This window comes from Mustela nigripes, chromosome 15, assembly GCF_022355385.1.
Source record: "Mustela nigripes isolate SB6536 chromosome 15, MUSNIG.SB6536, whole genome shotgun sequence".
Classification (NCBI taxonomy): Eukaryota; Metazoa; Chordata; class Mammalia; order Carnivora; family Mustelidae; genus Mustela; species Mustela nigripes.
The window spans coordinates 46856148-46877499 of NC_081571.1; the positions used below are offsets into that span (position 1 = coordinate 46856148).

General features: G+C 34.9%; 1 pseudogene; it reads left to right on the forward strand.

The window, feature by feature from the left end:
* The first annotated feature begins 206 nt into the window (after positions 1-206).
* Positions 207-21352, forward strand: part of LOC132002672 (tRNA selenocysteine 1-associated protein 1-like) — an 87840-nt pseudogene continuing 66694 nt past the window's right edge.

Here is a 21352-nt window from a genome sequence, read left to right on the forward strand (position 1 = left end):
CTTAAACCTGAAATGAAGAGCCGGCCACTTAACTCACTTAGCCACCCTGGCACTCCAACCAGTATTTTGTCTTAGTCACATAGGATACACTCCATCTTTGGTTTATGAACTCACAACATATCTGTTTCAGGCATGAGTTTACTAAGGCATATTTTATACCTCATTGGTCAAGCCTCTATAAAACTCAGCTCTTTAAGAGGTTTGAAATGTGCAAATCATCCATTGAAACTCTAGGGGAGTTTCAAACTTTTGATAGTGCGTTACAAATCCGAATCAGCTCACCTTATCCTTATTTTGGCCAGGGGTCAGTACCAGCCATCGAGGCAGACCCAGAGATTAGCATAGGCTATCCTAGTACCAGTTGTAAAATGACTCTTACACAGTACTTAAACAGGGCAAGTCATTTAAGACCTCTGTCGCTCAATGTCCTCAGTATTTAAATTTTAATATCTTGATAATAAGGTATTAATAATATTATTAAGATATTAATGTTAAAAAAAATCAAGTTTGCAAGCCTGTAGTTAAGAGAGTAAGCTTCTTTTGGCAGCTAGCAATTTCTGCTTATGTTTTTTCACAACCTCAGAAACCTAAAATGACCTCCTCTTTGAGTTAGATAAAATAAGAAGTGTCCTTCCTTAACCTCTAAGCTGAGCTTTTTCAAATCTACCTATGCAGAGTCAGAAAAAGTATAAAAAGCTTCTTTAAAGCAACCATTTCAGCTTTATTAATATCCACTTTCTTGTGTTGAAGACGCAAATAGACTCTTGCCTCTTTCCTCTTTCCATCTCATATGCCATATCCATTTTTTGTCATTAAATGCCTAGAGGCTGAGTAATGTAGGTGTTGCATATATTTTTAAATAATATGAAATGGAGACTTGGGTAAAAAATAAGTTGATCTTCTCAAAATATGTTGCTTTCTTTTTTATCTTTCTTGACAGCATACAAAGTATCTTGCTCTTATTGTCGCAAGGTTAGCCAGTCATTATAATTTTTTTTCTGTATAAACTAAATATTTTTCCTCAACTGTCTAAATATATAAATTAGATTTCAGCTTAGCAATTGCTAAAACTTAAGCTTAAGTCACTATTGACTTTAGATTAAGCTGCCAAAAACTTTTCTAAAAAACACAGAAAATTCTGTGATAGAGAATATATGTAAGAGTGTTATGATAGAGATTATAGATATGAATTCTTGTGATAGTTCTTTAAGTTTGATTGAAATATCCTAAAATAAATATTAAAACATTTACAAATGAAAATGTATGTTCTCCTAATAACATTAGGTTGGCTTTAATTTATACTCATGTAGAGTGAATCAAGATAAGAAATTAGATAGGAACAAAGTGATTATAACAAAAACAGCTGATAAAAAGATTTGATTACAAAGGTTCTGTGTATTAAATTTATACAAATACACCCATAATCTTTCATCATATTTTGTTCAATCTTATCTTAAAATTTCATTGTCTTTCTTTTTTGAATCATAGTTCTGTCATCCAGAAAGTATGAGTGGCAACACAAACACAAAACATATATACCCACATAGTCCAAGGCATAAGTGTATTTGTAGATTAAAATTATTAATTAACAATGATGATAATTTAACATGTTTTTAAAATAAAATCACCAAAGAATATCAAGGAAATTAAAACAGCTAAAAAACAGCTAAATTAATAAAATCTTTAAAAAAAAACAGCTAAATTAAAACAGCTAAAATATAAACAGTTGAAATATAAACTTAATGACTACAAAATAGAGAATTTTTAGTAAGTAATTGAGATCATCATATTCATGGTGGTCTTTATTACATGTTATTACCATAATAATAAATGCTAGTGTGTCGACTCTTTAAGGAAGAAAGTTATATTTATTGTAATGTTATGTGCAAAAAAAGCATATTAGTGTAAAACTGGAACACTCTATGTCTTGAGCAAATAAATGTGGGGAATTAGGGTACTGTATCCCAATCCAGTAAAGGAAAGACATAAATCCCAAGGCCCAAAGTTGGCTTTCAGGAACTAAGTATTGCTAGATTACCTGAAGTATGCTGGTTAAAAGAAAAATAGAATAAAATAATATTAATTGGGAAAGAAAGCCACATGCCAAATCATGCAAAGTCTTCCAGATTATAATAAGGGCTCAGAATGTTTTACAATTGTGGGTAAAGAGAGCTGTGTCAGAAGAATAACAAATTCCAGATCACCTTTTTAGGAGATACTTTTGAAATTTCCAGAGAATGGTTACTTGAAGAATAAATACATATTTAAGGAAAACAGGAAGGAGGTTATCATAATAGTCCAAACAAGATACAATGTGACTTGAAGTTTGTTGTTTGCATTGCAGTTGCATATAAGTTAATAAATTTAATATGTATTTATAATATAGATATGAATGAAGTTCCCAATTTGTAGTAGAAAACGTGAAGAAGATAATGAAGGGAAACAAGAGAATGTAAAGGAGTAAACCTGTATAGTTGTAGTTGAAGAGGAAAACATTCTACATACTCAGCATAATTATATTTATCTATTCTAAAAGTTAAAACCATAAAAACAATATGAACTTACTGGATGTCACTGTAACCTTATTGGGACTCCTTTAAAAATGTCAGTTTTTGGAATGACCCTATTGAAGTTTACCTTACAACCTTACAGTCTACTTCCTTCTCCTGCAGAATTTCAGGACGCTTCATCTTCATTACCTCAATGGTATAAAAGTCATTCTCTTCTTCTGATCACAGAAAAATTTTTGGAGTAGGTCTTAGATTGTCCCTAAATTTGATGTATTAAGAAATCACAGTGTGTTGTCCCCAGAATCTGGCTTATTAATACTATTCTTATCCCAATTGCAAAGTCTTGTAACTAAATTTTGCGGTTTTTTTTTTTTTCTTTCTCTCTGTGCAATAGAGTTGAGGAAAATGAGTCAATATAGCATGAGTGGTAGTTCATTATCAACATGGGGATATGTACAAGAATTGAGTAAAATGAGGACTGAAAGGCCCATTATATTATTAATATAAATGTAAACAGTGAACTTAAGAAGAACCAATTAACGGAGAGATAAGAATGAAAAGGATAATAGAATGTGTGATGAGAAGATAGGCATGATATGCATAAGCATATTTTTTGGATTTTGTCTAGAAAGAGGCTGTAAGAAACAATGCATTGGGTAATGTAAGAAGAGGGAACAAAAGAGAATATTATTTAGAAATATTTTGAAGTGTGTTATAAATGACTCAACAGTTAAATGGTTTGATCAGGTAAATCATGTATGCCAGAGTCTCTTAATTCTTTAAATGCAGGAATTCATTTCTGAATATCTTTTGTCAAGATGAAGGCCTAGTTGAGGACAGGTGCACAGATAATTTTGAATAACTGAGTACATTAATTACGAAGTGTTCCTAAGACAAATTTATTACCTTAAAATATTGCCTTGTTTTGGTTATTAACTTTAGAAAATGGCCATTAAATTTCATATCAGAAAATCAATATCTTATCATCTATTTACTCTGCTGACCTTAGCAATGTTTTAACCACTCGTACATTAAACATTATGTAATTGGATGATAACTTGGATGTTTCTAGTATTACTTGGGGGAGTATTAGATTCGTTTAGATTTAACAGTTGTATTTTCCTAAATCACATACTGTCAGTAATTCTCAAATATTAAAATCCAAATGCTAAAACATTGAGGGACATCTTAGATTGCTGGAGTCTCCTCTCACATTGAGAGAACTATTACTGCTATTACTTAATTCTGTTCAATGGTAAGTGAATTGTGTCTGGGCCTTAGTACTTCTGATAAAGAAAAGCACAGGGCAAGCAAGTTTTAGTTTAAGCTTCTGGAAAAGGAATTCAGACATAATGAGAACTTTGAAGATAAAAATGTTTCAAAGAATTTTAACTAAGAAGAGTTTCCCATTTACAGATCAATAAATAATAAAATGAGTACAAAAGCATTAAAATTATATCAAAGTAATCTTGCTATCTAGCTTCAGTTTATTAAAGATAATATAAAGTACATGATTTTAAACTATACTAAACACAGAAGAAAAAAGATGTAATTAAATTAGTAGGAACATCAGCATATTGATTTTTTTCTGTGGAGCACATTTTTTTTTTTTCTAAAGATCTTATTTATTTATTTGACAAAGAAAGAGTGGAAGCAGACAAAGTAGCAGAGGGAGAGGGCCAAGCAGGCTCTGGGTAGGCAGGAAACCTGATGCAGGGCTTGATCCCAGGATGCTCAGATCATGACCAGAGCCAATAGCAGCTTAACCAACTGAGCCACCTAACACTGAGAGCGCATTTTTTAAAAAGATATTTTTAAATTCCAGTATAATTAACATACAGTGTTACATTATTTTCTCATGTACCATATAATGATTCAGTGCTAATCACTGTAAATGTACTCTTAATCCCTTTCACTTTTTTTATCCATCCCTACCTACCTTCCTTCTGGAAACCACCAGTTTGTTCTATATATTTAAGAGTATTTTTTAAAATTCTTTTTTTGTTGCTCATTTGTTTTGTTTGTTAACTTTCATATATGAGTGAAATCATGTGGTATTGTTTTTTTCTATGACTTATTTCACAAAGCATTATAACCTCTTGATATTTCCATATTATTGCTAATGGCAAGATTTTGTTCCTTTTTATGGCTGAATAATATTCCATTATATATCTATACCAGGTGTTCTTTATCCATTCATCAGTCAGTGGACACTTGGATTGCTTCCATATTTTGGCTATTGTTAATAATGCTACAATAAACATAGGGGTGCATATATCTTTTCAAATTAGTGTTTTCATATCCTTTGGGTAGATACCTTGTAGTAGAAATACTGGATCATATGGTAATTCTATTTATAATTTTTTGAGGAAGCTCCATACTCTTTTCTACATAGCGTTACCAATTTGCATTCCCTCAAAAAGTGCACAAGGGTTATTTTTTCTCCATGTTCTTGCCAACATTTATTGTTCCTTGTGCTTTTGATTTTAGCCATTCTGACAGGTGTGAGGTAATATTGTGGTTTTGATTTACATTTCCCTGATAATGAGTAATGTTGAGCATCTTTTCATTTGTCTCTTCACTGTCTGGATGTCTTCTTTGGAGAAATGTTTGTGTCTTCTGCCAATTATTTGTCAATTATTTGTCAATTATCTGTCAATTAGTTGTTTTTTGGTGTTGAGTTGTATAAGTTCTTTATATCTTTTGGATGATAACCCTTTATTGGATATGTCATTTGCAATTAACTTCTCACATTCATTAGATTACCTTTTAGTTTATTATTTTCTTTGTTATGTAGAAGCTTTTTATTTTGACTTAGTCTGAATAGTTTATGATTGTTTTTGATTCTGTTGCCTCCAGAGACATATCTAGAAAAGTGTTGCTATAAATGATGTCAGAGAAATTACTGTCTGTGCTCTCTTCTAGAATTTTTATGGTTCCAGGTCTCACATTTAAGTCTCTTTTTTTTTTAAAGATTTTATTTATTTATTTGAAAGACAACACAAGTAGGCAGCGAGGCAGGCAGAGAGAGAGAGAGAGAAGCAGTCTCTGCACTGAGCAGAGAGCCAGATGCGGGGCTCGATCTCAGGACCTTGGGATCATGACCTGGGCTGAAGGCAGAGGCTTTAACCCGCTGAGCCACCCAGACGCCCCTCACATTTAGGTCTTTAATTCATTTTGAGTTTATTTTTTCTGCATGACGTGAGAAGTTTCATTCATTTGCATATAGTTATTGAGTTTTCCCAACACCATTTGTTGAAGAGACTGTATTTTTACCATTGCATATTCTTGCCTCTTTTGTTGAAGATTAATTGAGCACATAATCATGGCTCTATTTTTGGGCTCTCTGTTCTATTTTGTTGATCGTGTTTTTGTTTTTGTACCAATACTGTTTTGATTACCACAGCTTTGTAGTATAACTTGAAATCTGGGATTGTAATACCTCCAGTTTCACTCTTCTTTTTCAAGATTGCTTTGGATATATGAGGTCTTTTATGGTTCCATACAAATTTAGAATTGGTTGTTCTAGTTCTGTGAAAAGTGTTATATTAATAGGGATTGCTTTAAGTCTGTAGATTGCTTTAGGTAGTATAGACACATTAATAGTAATTGTTCTCCCAATCTATGTACATGGAATATCTTTTCATTTGTTTGCATCATCTTCAATTTCTTTCATGAGTATTTTATAGTTTTCAGAGTACAGGTCTTTCACTTCTTTGGTTAAGTTCTTCATAAGTATCTTATTTTTGGTGGAACTGTAAATGGAATTGTTTTCTTAATTTCTCTTTCTGCTACTTCATTATTGGTGTTTAGATTTACAACAGATTTTTGTATGTTGATTTTATATCCTGTGACATTACTGGATCCATTTTTCAGTTCTAGCATTTTTTTGGTGGTATCCTTAAGATTTCTATATATAGTACCATGTCATCTGCAAATACTCAAAGTTTTACTCTTCCTTATCAATTTACATGTTTTTATTTCTTTTTCTTGTCTGATGGCTGTGGTTGGACTTCCAGTACTATGTTGAATTAAAGTGCACATCCTTCTGTTGTTCCTGAACTTAGGGGAAAAGATATCACTTTTTATTTTTAGATTTTATTTATTCATTTGACAGAAATAGAGAGATCACAAGTAGGCAGAGAAAGGAGGTAGGGGGAGCAGGCTCCCCACTGTGCAAAGAGCCCAGTGTGGGGCTTGATCCCAGGACCCTGAGATCATGACCTGAGCCAAAGGTAGAGGCTTTAACCCACTGAGTAACCCAAGTGCCCCAAAGATACCACTTTTTCACCATTGAGTATAATGTTTCTTGTGAGTTTTTCACATATGAACTTTATTATGTTGAGATATTTTCCCTCAAATCACTTTGTTGAGGTTTTTATCATAAATGTGCTTTCTCAGGTGCTTTTTCTTAATCTATCAAAATGACCATATGGCTTTAATCTTTTCTCTTATTGATGTGATGTGTCATGTTTGTTGATTTGTGAATACTGAACCAGCTTTGCATCTCAGAAATAAATTGTATTTGATCCTGATGAATAAATTTTTAAAATGTATTGGTGGATTTGGTTTGCTTATATTATGTTGAGGATATTTTCATCTAAATTCATCAGATGTATAAAACTGTGGGGTGTTTTGTTTTTGTTTTTGTTTTTTTGTAGTGTCTTTATCTGGTTTTGGTATCAGGGTAATCCTGGTCTCATAGAATAGTTTGGAAGCTTTCCTTCCTTTTCTACTTTTTAGAATAGTTTAAGACAAATAGGTATTAACTATTTTTTTTAAATGTTTGGTAGATTTCACCTATGAAGCTTTCTAATCCTGGCCTTTTGTTTGTTGGGATTTTTTTTCTTTTTCTGACTCAACTTCATTGCCAGTAGTTGGTGTGTTCAAATCTTCTATTTCTTTCTGACTCATTTTGGAAGGTTTGTTTCTAGGAATATATCTATTTCTTCTAGGTTGTTGTTGGCATATAATTTTTCATAATGTCATCTTACAATTTTTTTAAATCTCTGTGATCTCCTTTGTTACTTCTCCTCTTTCATTTCTGATTTTGTTTATTTGAATTCTTTTTCTCTCTCTTGTTCTTATTGTTGTTATTGTTATTCTGAGTCTGGCTTATTTTTGTTGATCTTTACAAAGAACCAGATCCTGGTTTTATTGATCTTTTCTAGTTTTTTTTTTTTTTTTTTAAGTTTCTATTTTGTTGATTTCTACACTAATCTTTATTATTTCCTTCCTTCTCCTGGTTCCGGGTTTCGTTTGTTCTCTTCTAGCTCCTTTAGAAATAAAGTTAGGCTGTTTATTTGAGATTCTTCTTGGTTCTTCTGGTAAGCCTATATTGCTATAACCTTTCCTCTTAGAACAGCTTTTGCTGCATCCAAAATGTGGAACATTAATTTTTAGAAAATTAGTTTGTAAATAAAATACCCATGTTGGGAGAGAAAATAATAAATGAGAAATGAAAAGAAAAGCACCTGTAATGGTTTTACTTAAATATTGTGTCTGAATGTCAAATACTGGAGAAATAGAACTAAGATTTTAAAGATTTTTATTTATTTATTTGACACACAGAGATCACAAGTAGGCAGAGAGACAGTCAGAGAGAGAGAGGAGGAAGCTGGCTCCATGCTTGAGCAGAGAGCCTGATGCAGGGCTCAATCCAAGGACCCCGAGATCATGACCTGAGCCAAAGGCAGAGGCTTTAACCCACTAAGCGACCCAGGTGCCCCAGAACTAAGATTTCAGAAATGACTGAGTAATGATGGATTTTCTCTAAACTCTATTCCTAGCAAGTATCTGGCTTCTTGTTGAATATATCCAGACCCACTGTGTGAGTGACTGTATGCTCACTTCCTTGGAACTTGCCCATTTTCTGGGGCTGATTCTTCAGGTTTTCTCTTTATTTTGAGAGTTTCTCTGGTCCTCCAGTTCTACTTTTTCATAATAAATCCAGAATCATTATCAGTAATTGCCAGAAACTGCATATGTAAATAAAAACCCTGCTCTTTCTTACCTCCTCATTTTGTAGTACAGACATTTTATTTAAATTTATTTTTAAATTTTTTATTGTGTTTAGTTGGTCAATGTAAAATACATCATTAGTTTTTGATACAGTGTTATAAGATTCACTCTTTATGTACAACATGAAGTGATCCATGCCATACATGCCCTCTTTAATATCCACCACCAGGCTCACCCATCCCCCTACCCCCTCCCCTCTAAAACCATCAGTTTGGGGCACATGAATGACTCAGTCATTAAGCATCTGCCTTTGGCTCAGGTCATGATCCCAAGGTCCTGAGACTGAGTCCCACATTGGGCTCCCAGCTCAGCAGGGAGCTTGCTTCTCCCTCTGCCTACTGCTCCACCTCCTTGTGCTTTGTCTCTCTCTCTGTCAAATAAATTAATAAAATACTTTAATACATACATACATACATAAAACTCTGTTTGTTTCTTAGAATGCAGTCTATCATGGTTCATCTCCCCCTCTGATTTCCCCCAATTTATTTTTCCTTTCCTTCTCCTAATGTCTTCCATGTTATTCCATATGTTCCATAAGTAAGTGAAACCATATAATAATTGACTTTCTCTGCTTGACTTATTTCACTCAGCATAATCTCCTCCAGTACCAACCATGTTGATGCAAAAGTTGGGTATTCATCCTTACTTGTGGCTGAGTAATATTCCATTGTACATATGGACCACATCTTTATCCATTTGTTTGTTGAAGGGCATCTCAGCTCTTTTGACAGTTTGGCTATTGTGGACATTGTTGCTCTGAACATTGGGGTACATATGGCCCTTCTTTTCACTACATCTGTATCTTTGGGATAAATACCTAGTAGTGCAATTGCCAGGTCATATGGTAGGTAGCTTTATTTTTAATTTTTTGAGGAATCTCCACACTGTTTTCCAAAGTGGCTGCACCAACTTGCATTCCCACCAACAGTATAAGGATTCCCCTTCCTCCACATCCTCTTCAAGGATATTGTTTGTTGTTTCCTGCCTTGTTAATCTTTGCAATTCTAACTGGTTTGTTTTATCCTGCCTTGTTAATCTTTGCAGTTCTAAGTGGTATAGGTGTTATCTTATTGTGGTTTTGATTTGAACTTCTCTGATGGCTAATGATGATGAACATTTTTTCATGTGTCTGTTAGCCATTTGTATGTCTTCATTGGAGAAGTGTCTGTTCATGTCTTCTGCCTGTTTTTTGATATGATAATGAACATTTCTTCGTGTGTCTATTAGCCATTTGTATGTCTTCATTAGAGAAGTGTCTGCTCATGTCTTCTGCCCATTTTTGACATGATCATCTGTTTTTTTGGGTGTCGAGTTTGAGAAGTTCTTTATAGATCTTGGATATCGCCCTTTGTCTATAGTGTCATGTGTGAATTTCTTCTCCTACTCAGTGGGTTGTCTCTCTATTTTGTTGATTGTTTCCTTTGCTGTGCAGAAGTTTTTTATCTTGATGAAGTCCCAAAAGTTCATTTTCCCTTTTGTTTCCCTTGCCTTTGGAGACATGTCTTGGAAGAAGTTGCTGTTGCCGATGTTGAAGAGGTTATTGCCTATGTTCTCCTCTAGGATTTTGATGGATTCCTATCTCCCATTGAGGTATTTAAAGCATTCTGAGTTTGTCTTTGTGTATGGTGTAAGAGAATGGTCGGTTTCATTCTTCTTACACATAGCCATCCAATTTTCCCAGAACCATTTGTTAAAGAGACTGCCTTTTTTCCACTGTTATTTTTTCGTGCTTTGTTGAAGATTATTTGACCATAGAGTTGAGGGTCCATATCTGGGCTCTATACTCTGTTCCATCGGTGTGTGTGTCTGTTTTTGTTCTGGTACCATGCTGTCTTGGTGATCATAGCTTTGTAATAAAGCTTGAAATCAGCCAACATGATGCCTCCAGCTTTGCTTTTCTTTTTCAACATATGCAATTTGGGGTCTTTTCTGGTTCCATACAAATTTTAGGATTCTTTGTTTCAGCACTTTGTAAAATGCCAATGGTATTTTGATTGGGGTGGCATTGAATGTATAGATTGCTCTGGGCAGCATAGACATTTTAACAATGTTTATTCTTCCAATCCATGAGCATGGAATGTTTTTCCCTTTTTTTCTGTGTTCTTCAATTTCTTTCACAAGTGTTCTGCACCTCCTCAAGTTTAGATCCTTCACCTCTTTGGTTAGGTTTATTCCAAGGCATCTTATGGTTTTTTGTGCTATTGTTAATGGAATTAGTTCTCTAATTGCCTTTTCTACAGTTTCATTGTTACTGTATAAGAAAGCAACTGATTTCTGTGCATTGATTTTTTTATCATGCCACATTACTGAATTGCTGTATGAGTTCTAGCAATTTGGGGGTGGAATCTTTTGTATCATGCCATCTACAAAAAGAGAGAGTTTGACTTCTTTGCCAGTTTGAATACCTTTTATTTCTTTGTGTTGTCTGCTGTTGCTAGGACTTCTAGTACTATGTTGAACAACAGTGGCAAGAGTGGGCACCCTTGTCATGTTCCTGATCTCAATGGGAAGATTCTTAGCTTCTCCCCAATGAGAATGATATTCGTTGTGGGTTTTTCATATATGGATTTATGAAGTTGAGAAGTCTGCTCTTTATCCCTATACTTTGAAGAGTTTTAATCAGGAAAGGATCCTGAATTTTGTGAAATGCTTTTCCTGCATCGATTGAGAGGACTATGTGGTTCCTTTCTTCTCTTACTGATTTGTTCTATCACATTGTCTGGCAAATGTTGAACCACCATTGCATCCCAGGGATAAATCCCCCCGGTCATGTTGGATAATCTTTTTAGTGTACTTTTGGATCCTATTAGCTAGGATCTTGTTGAGAATCTTGGCATCCATAATCACCAGGATATTGGTCTGAAATTCTCCTCTTTGATGAAGTCTTTGTCTGATTTGGTGATCAAAATAATGCTGGCTTCATAGAAATAGTCTGAAAATTTTCCTTCTTTTTCCATTTTATGAAATAGCTTCAGGAGAATAGGTATTATTTATTCTTTAAATGTTTGGTAGAATTCCTCAGGGAATCCATCAGGTGCTGGACTCTTGTTTTTTGGGAGGTTTTTGACCATTGCTTCATTCTTGTTACTAGATATTGGTCTATTCAGGTTGTCAATTTCTTCCTGTTTCAGTCTTAGAAGTTTATAGGTTTCTAGGAATACATCCATTTCTTCTAGGTTGCTTAACTTTTTGGCATATAACTGTTGATATTAATTTCTGATGATTGTTTCTATTTCCTTGGTGTTAGTCACAATCTCTCCCCTTTCATTCATAATTTTATTGATTTGGTTCCTCTCTGTTTTCTTTTGGATTACTTTGGCCAGTGGTTTATTGATCTTACTAATTCTTTCAAAGAACCATCTTCTAATTTTATTGATGTGTTCTACTGTATCTCTAGTTTCTAACTCATTGATCTCTGTTCTAATCTTAATTATTTCCCTTCTTGTGCATGGGGTGGGCTTAACTTGTTGTTGACTCTGCAGTTCTTTTAGGTGTAAAAAGTTTGTGTATTCGGGGTTGTTCATTTTTCTTTTTTAGTGAGCCTTGGATGACTATGTGTTTGCCACTTAGGACCGCCTTTGCCATACCTCATAGGTTTTGGACCAATGTGTCTTCATTCTCTTTGGTTTCCATGAATTGCTTAAGGTCTTCTTTGATTTTCTGGTTGATCCAAATATTCTTGGGCAGAATGGTGTTTAGCTCCCAAGTGTTTGAATTCCTTCCAAACTTTTTTTTTGTGATTGAGTTCCAGTTTCAAAGCACTGTAATCTGAGAATATGCAGGGAATAGTCTCAATCTTTTGGTATAGGATGAGACAGTATAAGCACTTTGAATAATTTGCATATTCATTGTTTGCAAACCAGTTCCTTTGTACATTTTGTTTTTTCCATCTATATTGTTTTCTTTCTTTGTCTCCCTTTTTACTACCTCACCTTTTCACTTAAGTATCTATTATTCTTACTTAAAGGAAACCCTAAGAACATCATCTTTTCTTGAAAGCTCTTTCTGATGCCCCAGGCAAAATGCAGTATTCACTTTTAAAGTATTTGCTGTTTTTGTCTTTGTGTTCCCATAAAATGGATAAGTATAAATATTCTCAGCATTTATGTGATAGATTCAAAGTAGCCAAGAGTGTTTGGCATAGTAGGCACTCAGTAAATTATATCATCATCATCATTATTAAACATATATGCATATAAAAACCAATGGCTCACATTTAAAAAGCTTTTTTGTTCTGTACGAACATTTTCCTACAAAAACTCAATGGCCCATACCTGAAATCCCCTATATATTTTTCCTGCTTTCCCTAATTATTTTTTAATTCTATTTCCTTCCCACTACCAATCACCATGTAAGAGAACTTTCAGCAGTATATGCAAAGACTTTCTAATCCATTGAGCTTCTCCAGAAGTATATTGTAGATTGACACAGCAAGGCAATAAAATATGAAAAATTCTGGGCCATGACTGGTCATTTCCATGTTGTGGAATGACTATGAGGCTTAAATTACTGGGAGACTTTACCCAAGGGATAAAACCCTTATCAACAATTCAAGGATTCTAATGTGATTGTCAGGAGAAGATAATGAGCAATGGAAAAACACTCCTGGCAAAATAAATTAAAACCTCCACAGATTGATCCTAGCTTGTGGTTTTGCCCGAGGCCAGTTTTGTTTTAACACTACTCTAGGTATATTAGGAAATAAGTCCCTGTTTTATCCCTTGCTCTGGGAACCATTGGTAATGCTAAGGCAAATATTAAGTAACAATTCAGTTAAACTATGAATGTTTTCCTGGGGTGATTTCTGTTATTTTTCTAAACAGGGTAAAACAGTGAGGTGAAAAGACAAACCCGAAAGCAGAACAACGTCTATTTTTTTTTTAAACTTCTATTTTATCTCTAGTTTTTTGTCACTGGGAATTTAAGTTAATCTTCAATTCTGAATTGTAAATTAAGAACGTTGGTTTAGATGTTCTTTCAGTTCACATCTTTTTTTCCCCAGTGTTGTCTGACATTATATATTCACTTACATTAAAAAAAAAAAGGTGATGTCATAAAATGACAAATTTCTTGACAAATTTCAGAGACCCTTAGAGGAAACATTATATTGAAGTGTGTACATTTAAGAGAATGTACTTTTAAAAATATGTAAATTCTTATTTTTTCAAGTGTTCTTCTCAACCAGAAACATCTCATTTATGCCTTTCCTCAATCCTAAACCGAGATCAAACCTATAATCCCATATTCCTCTAATCCTGTAAGATAAAATACTCTTAAAGTTAATTTACTTACATAATCACATAGAATGTTACAATTACATGGATCTAATCACCCTTGCAAGTGTGTTTAGAAATGTTCTTTCTATTTCTAGGTCATTTAGAAAAATCTGATGAGGATAGGAATACAGCTGGCAGAAAAGTACATGTACTCATAGACTACATAATGTTGCATGTGATCTCATTGGAGGAAGTGGAAAGGCTATGAAGGATCCACGGCCATGGTACTGAGAACACAGGCTATTTTGAATAAAATGTATCCTTTGATGTCTCTACACATTAGTTCTTAGACACAACCTCAAAAGTCAGTTGTTAATGGACCTCCTTCATTTTGCTTATCATTTCTAACTTTTGGTGAAACAAAATTAAACACCAACATGCTAGGTAATAGAGGTAAATAATTATCCTGTTCTATATGTAATAATGAATGTCATCTGAAAACTAATTGAGAGTTGACTCAATTACATGTCAGCAAGAAATCATAAATTAGTGATTTATACTGTTAAAGTTCTTTATGATGTACATATATCTTTAAAGTATTAACAGCCATGTTTCCTCTTGCTTCACTTCAAGCTGAAGCAACTAACATAAAAATTTATCAAATAATTAAACCTCCTTTTTTCTTTCTGTAAATGTTATTACACCTACAGTACAAATGGTGAATTATAAATATACAAAAAATTTCACTATTCCCTTGTATAAAACTGTTCATCATCATAGATTATAACTTGAAATCATTGCCAATCTTTTTTTTAAAAGATTATTTTTTTATTTATTTGACAGAGGGAGAGAGGGCATATAAACAAGGGGAGTGGGAGAGGGAGAGAAGCAGGCTCCTGGCTGAGCAGGGAGCCCAATGTGGGGCTTGATCCCAGGACCTATGATCATGACCTGAGCCAAAGGCAGCTTAATTTAACCTATTAAGCCACCCACAAGCCTCACACTGTCAAGTCTTTTATAAAATATTTTAAAATTTTTAATTAACATGAATCAATAACTTTTATATTTGCAATAAAATCAGCATGATTTAGTTCACAGAGGAACGTACTGTATAATGTGGTAGTTCATGTTGACTTGAAAGAGTTCAGCTTCCAAACCTTTCATGGAGCATCACATAATTTATAGATTCTTTAATGTACTGAAATTTCTCAATGAATTTTAGTACAGATTTAAACCTAGCATGTTTAGTATATGTTTGAAAACATACATTTATTATGTAAACCACAATAAAATTTGGCTGACAAAAATCAAATATCCTTTCAATATTACCTAAAATGCATGAAACTTATTTTCATGATGTGTAGATTTATGGTTCAAAATTAGGAAGAATTTGTATATTCCACTTTGAGATTGCAGTCTATAACTATAAACATTACAAGTAAAAGAACATCAATTTTTATAGCACTTCAACATTTTTTTTCCATTTAAAACATAAAACAAAGCCATATAATATTAAGTGTGAAAATCTGATAAGCAGCAAGTTTACATTTTAAAGAACTACTTGAGACACTTTAATATTTTAGTTTTCCTGATTACACATTTTACATAGAATATCTATTATGAAATATTTGAACAAAAGAATCACTTTCATACAAACATCATAAATACTCTACATTTCAAATATATGTGGAGAGCCCAATGCAGGGCTTGAACTCAGCAATCCTGAGATCAAGACCTGAGCTGACATCAAGAGTTGGATGCTTAATCAACTGAGCCACCAAGGTGTCCCTCAAGTGTATTAATCTTTAAAAAGTATTTTCATACATTTTAGGTTGTATTTCATTATAATACCCAATGTTTTGGGGGCACATAGCAGCTATATCATTTGATATTTAGATTAAATCTTTAAAAATGCCAAATTTCTCATATTTATAAATATGTTAGGGAAAATAATTTTACAATGAAGTATAGTATTTTGTAGGCTCGGGCTAATGAAGATTCTGGTTACTATGGCACAGTGAGCTGAATTAAAAGGAATGGTTCTCCTATTAAAATATATAAAATGCTGGATACTTGCTAATACTACATTTTAAGTAATGTAGAAGAAGAAAAAACAACCAAGAACACCCCGTCAGATGAACACAAACTGAAACTTGAGTAGCTCACAAGATACTAATAGGCAATAAGACATTGATTGTGGAGTTGATCTTTTTACTTGCAGGAAATAATTCCTAGATTCTTGCCATATGGGAAAGCTGAAACTGAACTTGCAACTGAGCTAATTGTATAAAGTAGATTTGCAAATCTGTCAAGTCTGTGAAATGGATTATAAATTCTCCACCTACCACTCTTAGGAAGCCTCAAATAATCTTGTTCTTGATCTGTAGCTCAGAGGAGGCTGGGAATAGGCTTCAAAAAGTGAATACAGAACAGATTTCAGTAGACATATACATTGGGCTCCAAATCTCACTAAATGCTTGGTTCAGTAATTCTAACTTAAGACATTATTCTTATAACTGCATCAAGACTAGGTATCTCATATATGTCTACACCAAAGAAGATAGATGAATCTTTCATCAACCCAACTGAAGTTGATTTGAGGGGAAAAAACACTTATAGATTAAGTAACAAAAACTTCAGAAGATGAGGTCAGCTGATCTAGAGTTTGGATAACTTCCTTACCAAACACAAGAAACAATATTAAAAAAAACTGAAATAAATATGATCATCTCCAAAATAAGAACATCTAAAATGTAAATAAAACAAAGTAAGTAGTAGAAACCATAAGGTAATTGCATGGCAGTATGAGAAAAGTATCTTTAAAATATTAACAGGCATATTGGAATTTTTAAAAAATTATATAAATGGATGGGGGGAGGAGTCAAGATGGCAGAGAAGTAGCATGCTGAGACTACTTCAGCTAGCAGGAGATCAGCTAGATAGCTTATCTAAAGATTGTAAACACCTACAAATCCATGGGCAGATAGAAGAGAAGAAGAATAGCAATTCTAGAAACAGAAAAACAACCACTTTCGGAAAGGTAGGACTGACAGAGAAGGGAATCCAAAGCGACAGGAAGACAGACCCCGGGGGAGGGGCCGGCTCCCGTCAAGCAGCGGAGCAATGGAGCACAAAATCAGGACTTTAAAAGTCTGTTCCGCTGAGGGACATCATTCCAGAGGCTAAACCGGGCTGAAGCCCATAAGGGGTCACCGTGGCCTCAGGTCCCGCAGGGTCACAGAAGGATCGGGCCTGTCTGAGTGTCACAGAGCTTATAGATATTAGAACGGGGAGGCCGGCTACAGAGACAGAGCCCACAGTGAGCTCCCAGCTCGGGGTTACCTTGAACCGGTCGCAGGCTCAGTGAGCTTGAGTGCGGCAGGAGGTCAGGCAGATGGGAGTTACTGGGCGTTTTTCTCTGAGGGCACACTGAGGAGTGGGGCCCCGGGCTCTCGGCTCCTCTGGGCCGGAGACCAGGAGGCCACCATTTGTATTCCCGTCCTCCGGAACTCTATGGAAAGCGCTCAGGGAACAAAAGCTCCTGAAAGCAAATCCAAGAGGATTACTCAGACCGGCCCCTGGTAAGGGCAGTGCAATTCCGCCTCAGGCAAAGACACTTGAGAATCACTACAACAGGTCCCTCCCCCAGAAGATCAACAAGTAATCCAGCCAAGCCCAAGTTCTCCTACCAAGGAGTGCAGTTTCAATACCAAGGAGAACAGCAGAATTCCAGAGGAGGAGAAAGCAAAGCATGGAATGCATGGCTTTCTCCCTATGACTCTTTAGTCTTGCAGTTAATTTAATTTTTTTTTATTTTTCATTTTTTCCTCTTCTTCTGCTAAAATGTTTTAACTTTTAACCTTTTCTAACGTTTTTTAACTAGTTTATCTAATATATATATATTTTCTTTTTTTATACTTTTCTTTATTCATTTTTTTTAAATTCTTTTCTTTCTTTCCTTTTTTTTTTTTTCTTCTTTCGTTCTTTCTCAAGCTATTTTTATCTCATTTCTCCCCCCTCAAGATTTGGGATCCCTTCTGATTTGGTTAAAGCATATTTTCCTGGGGTTGTTGCCACCCTTTTAGTATTTTACTTGCTCCTTCATATACTCTTATCTGGAGAAAATGACTAGTCGGAAAAATTCACCACAGAAAAAAGAACAAGAGGCAATACCGAAGGCTAGGGAACTAATCAATACAGACATTGGTAATATGTCAGATCTAGAGTTCAGAATGACATTTCTCAGGGTTCTAGCTGGGCTTTAAAAATGCATGGAAGATATTAGAGAAACCCTCTCCGGAGATATAGAAGCCCTTTCTGGAGAAATAAAAGAACTAAAATCTAACCAAATTGAAATTTAAATTGGAGGCTAGGATAAATGAGGCAGAAGAAAGAATAGGCGATATAGAAGACCAAATGACAGAGAATAAAGAAGCTGAACAAAAGAGGGACAAACAGCTACTGGACCACGAGGGGAGAATTCGAGAGATAAGTAACACCATAAGATGAAACAACATTAGAATAATTGGGATTCCAGAAGAAGAAGAAAGAGAGAGGGGAGCAGAAGGTATACTGGAGAGAATTATTAGGGAGAATTTCCCCAATATGGCAAAGGGAACGAGCATCAAAATTCAGGAGTTGCAGAGAATGCTCCTCAAAATCAATAAGAATAGGCCCACACCCCGTCACCTAATAGTAAAATTTACAAGTGTTAGTGACAAAGAGAAAATCCTGAAAGCAGCCCAGGAAAAGAAGTCTGTAACATACAATGGTAAAAATATTAGATTGGCAGCTGACTTATCCACAGAGAACTGACAGGCCAGAAAGAGCTGGCATGATGTATTCAGAGCACTAAACGAGAAAAACATGCAGCCAAGAATACTATATCCAGCTAGGCTATCATTGAAAATAGAAGGAGAGATTAAAAGCTTCCAGGACAAACAAAAACTGAAAGAATTTGTAGACACCAAAACAGCTCTACAGGAAATATTGAAAGGGATCTTCTAAGCAAAGAGAGAGCCTATAAGTGGTAGATCAAAAAGGAACAGAAACAATATACAGTAACAGTCACCTTACAGGCAATACAATGGCACTAAATTCATATCTCTCAATAGTTACCCTGAATGTTATGGGATAAATGCCCCAATCAAAAGACACAGGGTATCAGAATGGATAAAAAAAAAATAAAACCCATCTATATGTTGCCTACAAGAAACTCATTTTAAGCCTGAAGTCACCTCCAGATCTAAAGTGAGGGGGTGGAAAAGAATTTACCATATTAATGGACATAAGAAGAAAGCAGGAGTGGCAATCCTTATATCAGATCAATTAGATTTTAAGCCAAAGACTATGATAAAGATGAGGAAGGACACTATATCATCCTCAAAGGGTCTGTCCAACAAGAAGATCTAACAATTTAAATGTCTTTGCCCCCAACGTGGGAGCTGCCAACTATATAAACCAATTAATAACAAAATCAAAGAAACACATCAACAATAATAAAATAATAGTAGGGTACTTTAACACTCCCCTCACTGAAAAGGACAGATCATCCAAGCAAAAGATCAACAAGGAAATAAAGGCCTTAAATTACACACTGGACCAGATGGACATCACAGATATATTCAGAACATTACATCCCAAAGCAACAGAATACACATTCTTCTCTAGTACACATAGAACATTCTCCAGAATAGATCAAATCCTCTATCCTAAATCAGGACTCAACTGGTATCAAAAGATTGGGATCATTCCCTGCATATTTTCAGACCACAATGCTCTGAAGCTAGAACTCAACCACAAGAGGAAGTCTGGAAAGAATCCAAATACATGGAGACTAAACATCATACTTCTAAAGAATGAATGGGTCAACCAGGAAATTAAAGAAGAATTGAAAAAAAATCATGGAAACAAATGATAATGAAAACACAACGGTTCAAAATCTGTGGGACACAACAAAGGCAGTCCTGAGAGGAAAATATATAGCAGTACAAGCCTTTCTCAAGAAACAAGAAAGGTCTCAGGTACACAACCTATTTCTACACCTTAAGGAGCTGGAGAAAGAACAAGGAAGAAACCCTAAACCCAGCAGGAGAAGAGAAATCATAAAGATCAGAGCAGAAATCAATGAAATAGAAACCAAAAAACCAATAGAACAAATCAACGAAACTAGGAGCTGGTTCTTTGAAAGAATTAATAAGATTGATAAACCCCTGGCCAGACTTATCAAAAAGAAAAGAGAAAGGACCCAAATACATAAAATCACGAATGAAAGAGGAGAGATCACAACTAGCACCAAAGAAATACAAACAATTTTTTTTAAAGATTTTATTTATTTATTTGACAGACAGAGATCACAAGGAGGCAGAGAGACAGGCAGAGAGAGAGGAGGAAGCTGGCTCCATGCTTGAGCCGAGAGCCTGATGTGGGGCTAGATCCCAGGACCCTGGGATCATGACCTGAGCCGAAGGCAGAGGCTTTAACCCACTGAGCCACCCAGGTGCCCCGAAATACAAACAATTTTAAGAACATACTATGAGCAACTCTATGCCAACAAATTTGACAATCTGGAAGAAATGGATGCATTCTTAGAGACATATAAACTACCAAAACTGAACCAGGAAGAAATAGAAAGCCTGAACAGACCCATAACCAGTAAGGAGATTAAAACAGTCATTAAAAATCTCCAAACAAACAAAAGCCCAGGGCCAGACGGCGTCCCGGGGGAATTCTACCAAACATTTAAAGAAGAACTCATTCCTATTCTCCTGAAACTGTTCCAAAAAATAGAAATGGAAGGAAAACTTCCAAGCTCATTTTATGAGGCCAGCATCACCTTGATCCCAAAACCAGACAAGGATCTCATCAAAAAGAGAGCTATAGACCAAAATCCTTGGTGAACACCGATGCGAAAATTCTCACCAAATACTAGCCAATAGGATTCAACAGTACATTAAAAGGATTATTCACCACGACCAAGTGGGATTTATTCCAGGGCTGCAAGGTTGGTTCAACATCCACAAAGCAATCAATGTGATACAACACATCAATAAAAGAAAGAACAAGAACCATATGATACTCTCAATAGATGCTGAAAAAGCATTTGACAAAATACAGCATCCCTTCCTGGTCAAAACTCTTCAAATGTAGGGATAGAGAGCACATACCTCAATATTATCAAAGCCATCTCTAAAAAACCCACTGCAAATATCATCCTCAATGGAGAAAAACTGAACGCTTTTCTGCTAATGTCAGGAACACAGCAGGGATGTCCATTATCACCACTGCTATTCAACATAGTACTAGAAGTCCTAGCCTCAGCAATCAGACAACAGAAGGAAATTAAAGGCATCCAAATCGGCAAAGAAGAAGTCAAATTATCACTCTTCACAGATGATATGATACTATATGTGGAAAACCCAAAAGACTCCACTCCAAAACCTGTATAGGAATTCAGTAAAGTGTCAGGATATAAAATCAATGCACAGAAATCAGTTGCATTTCTCTACACCAACAACAAGACAGAAGAAAGAGAAATTAAGGAGTCAATCCCATTTACGATTGCACCCAAAACCATAAGATACCTAGGAATAAACCTAACCAAAG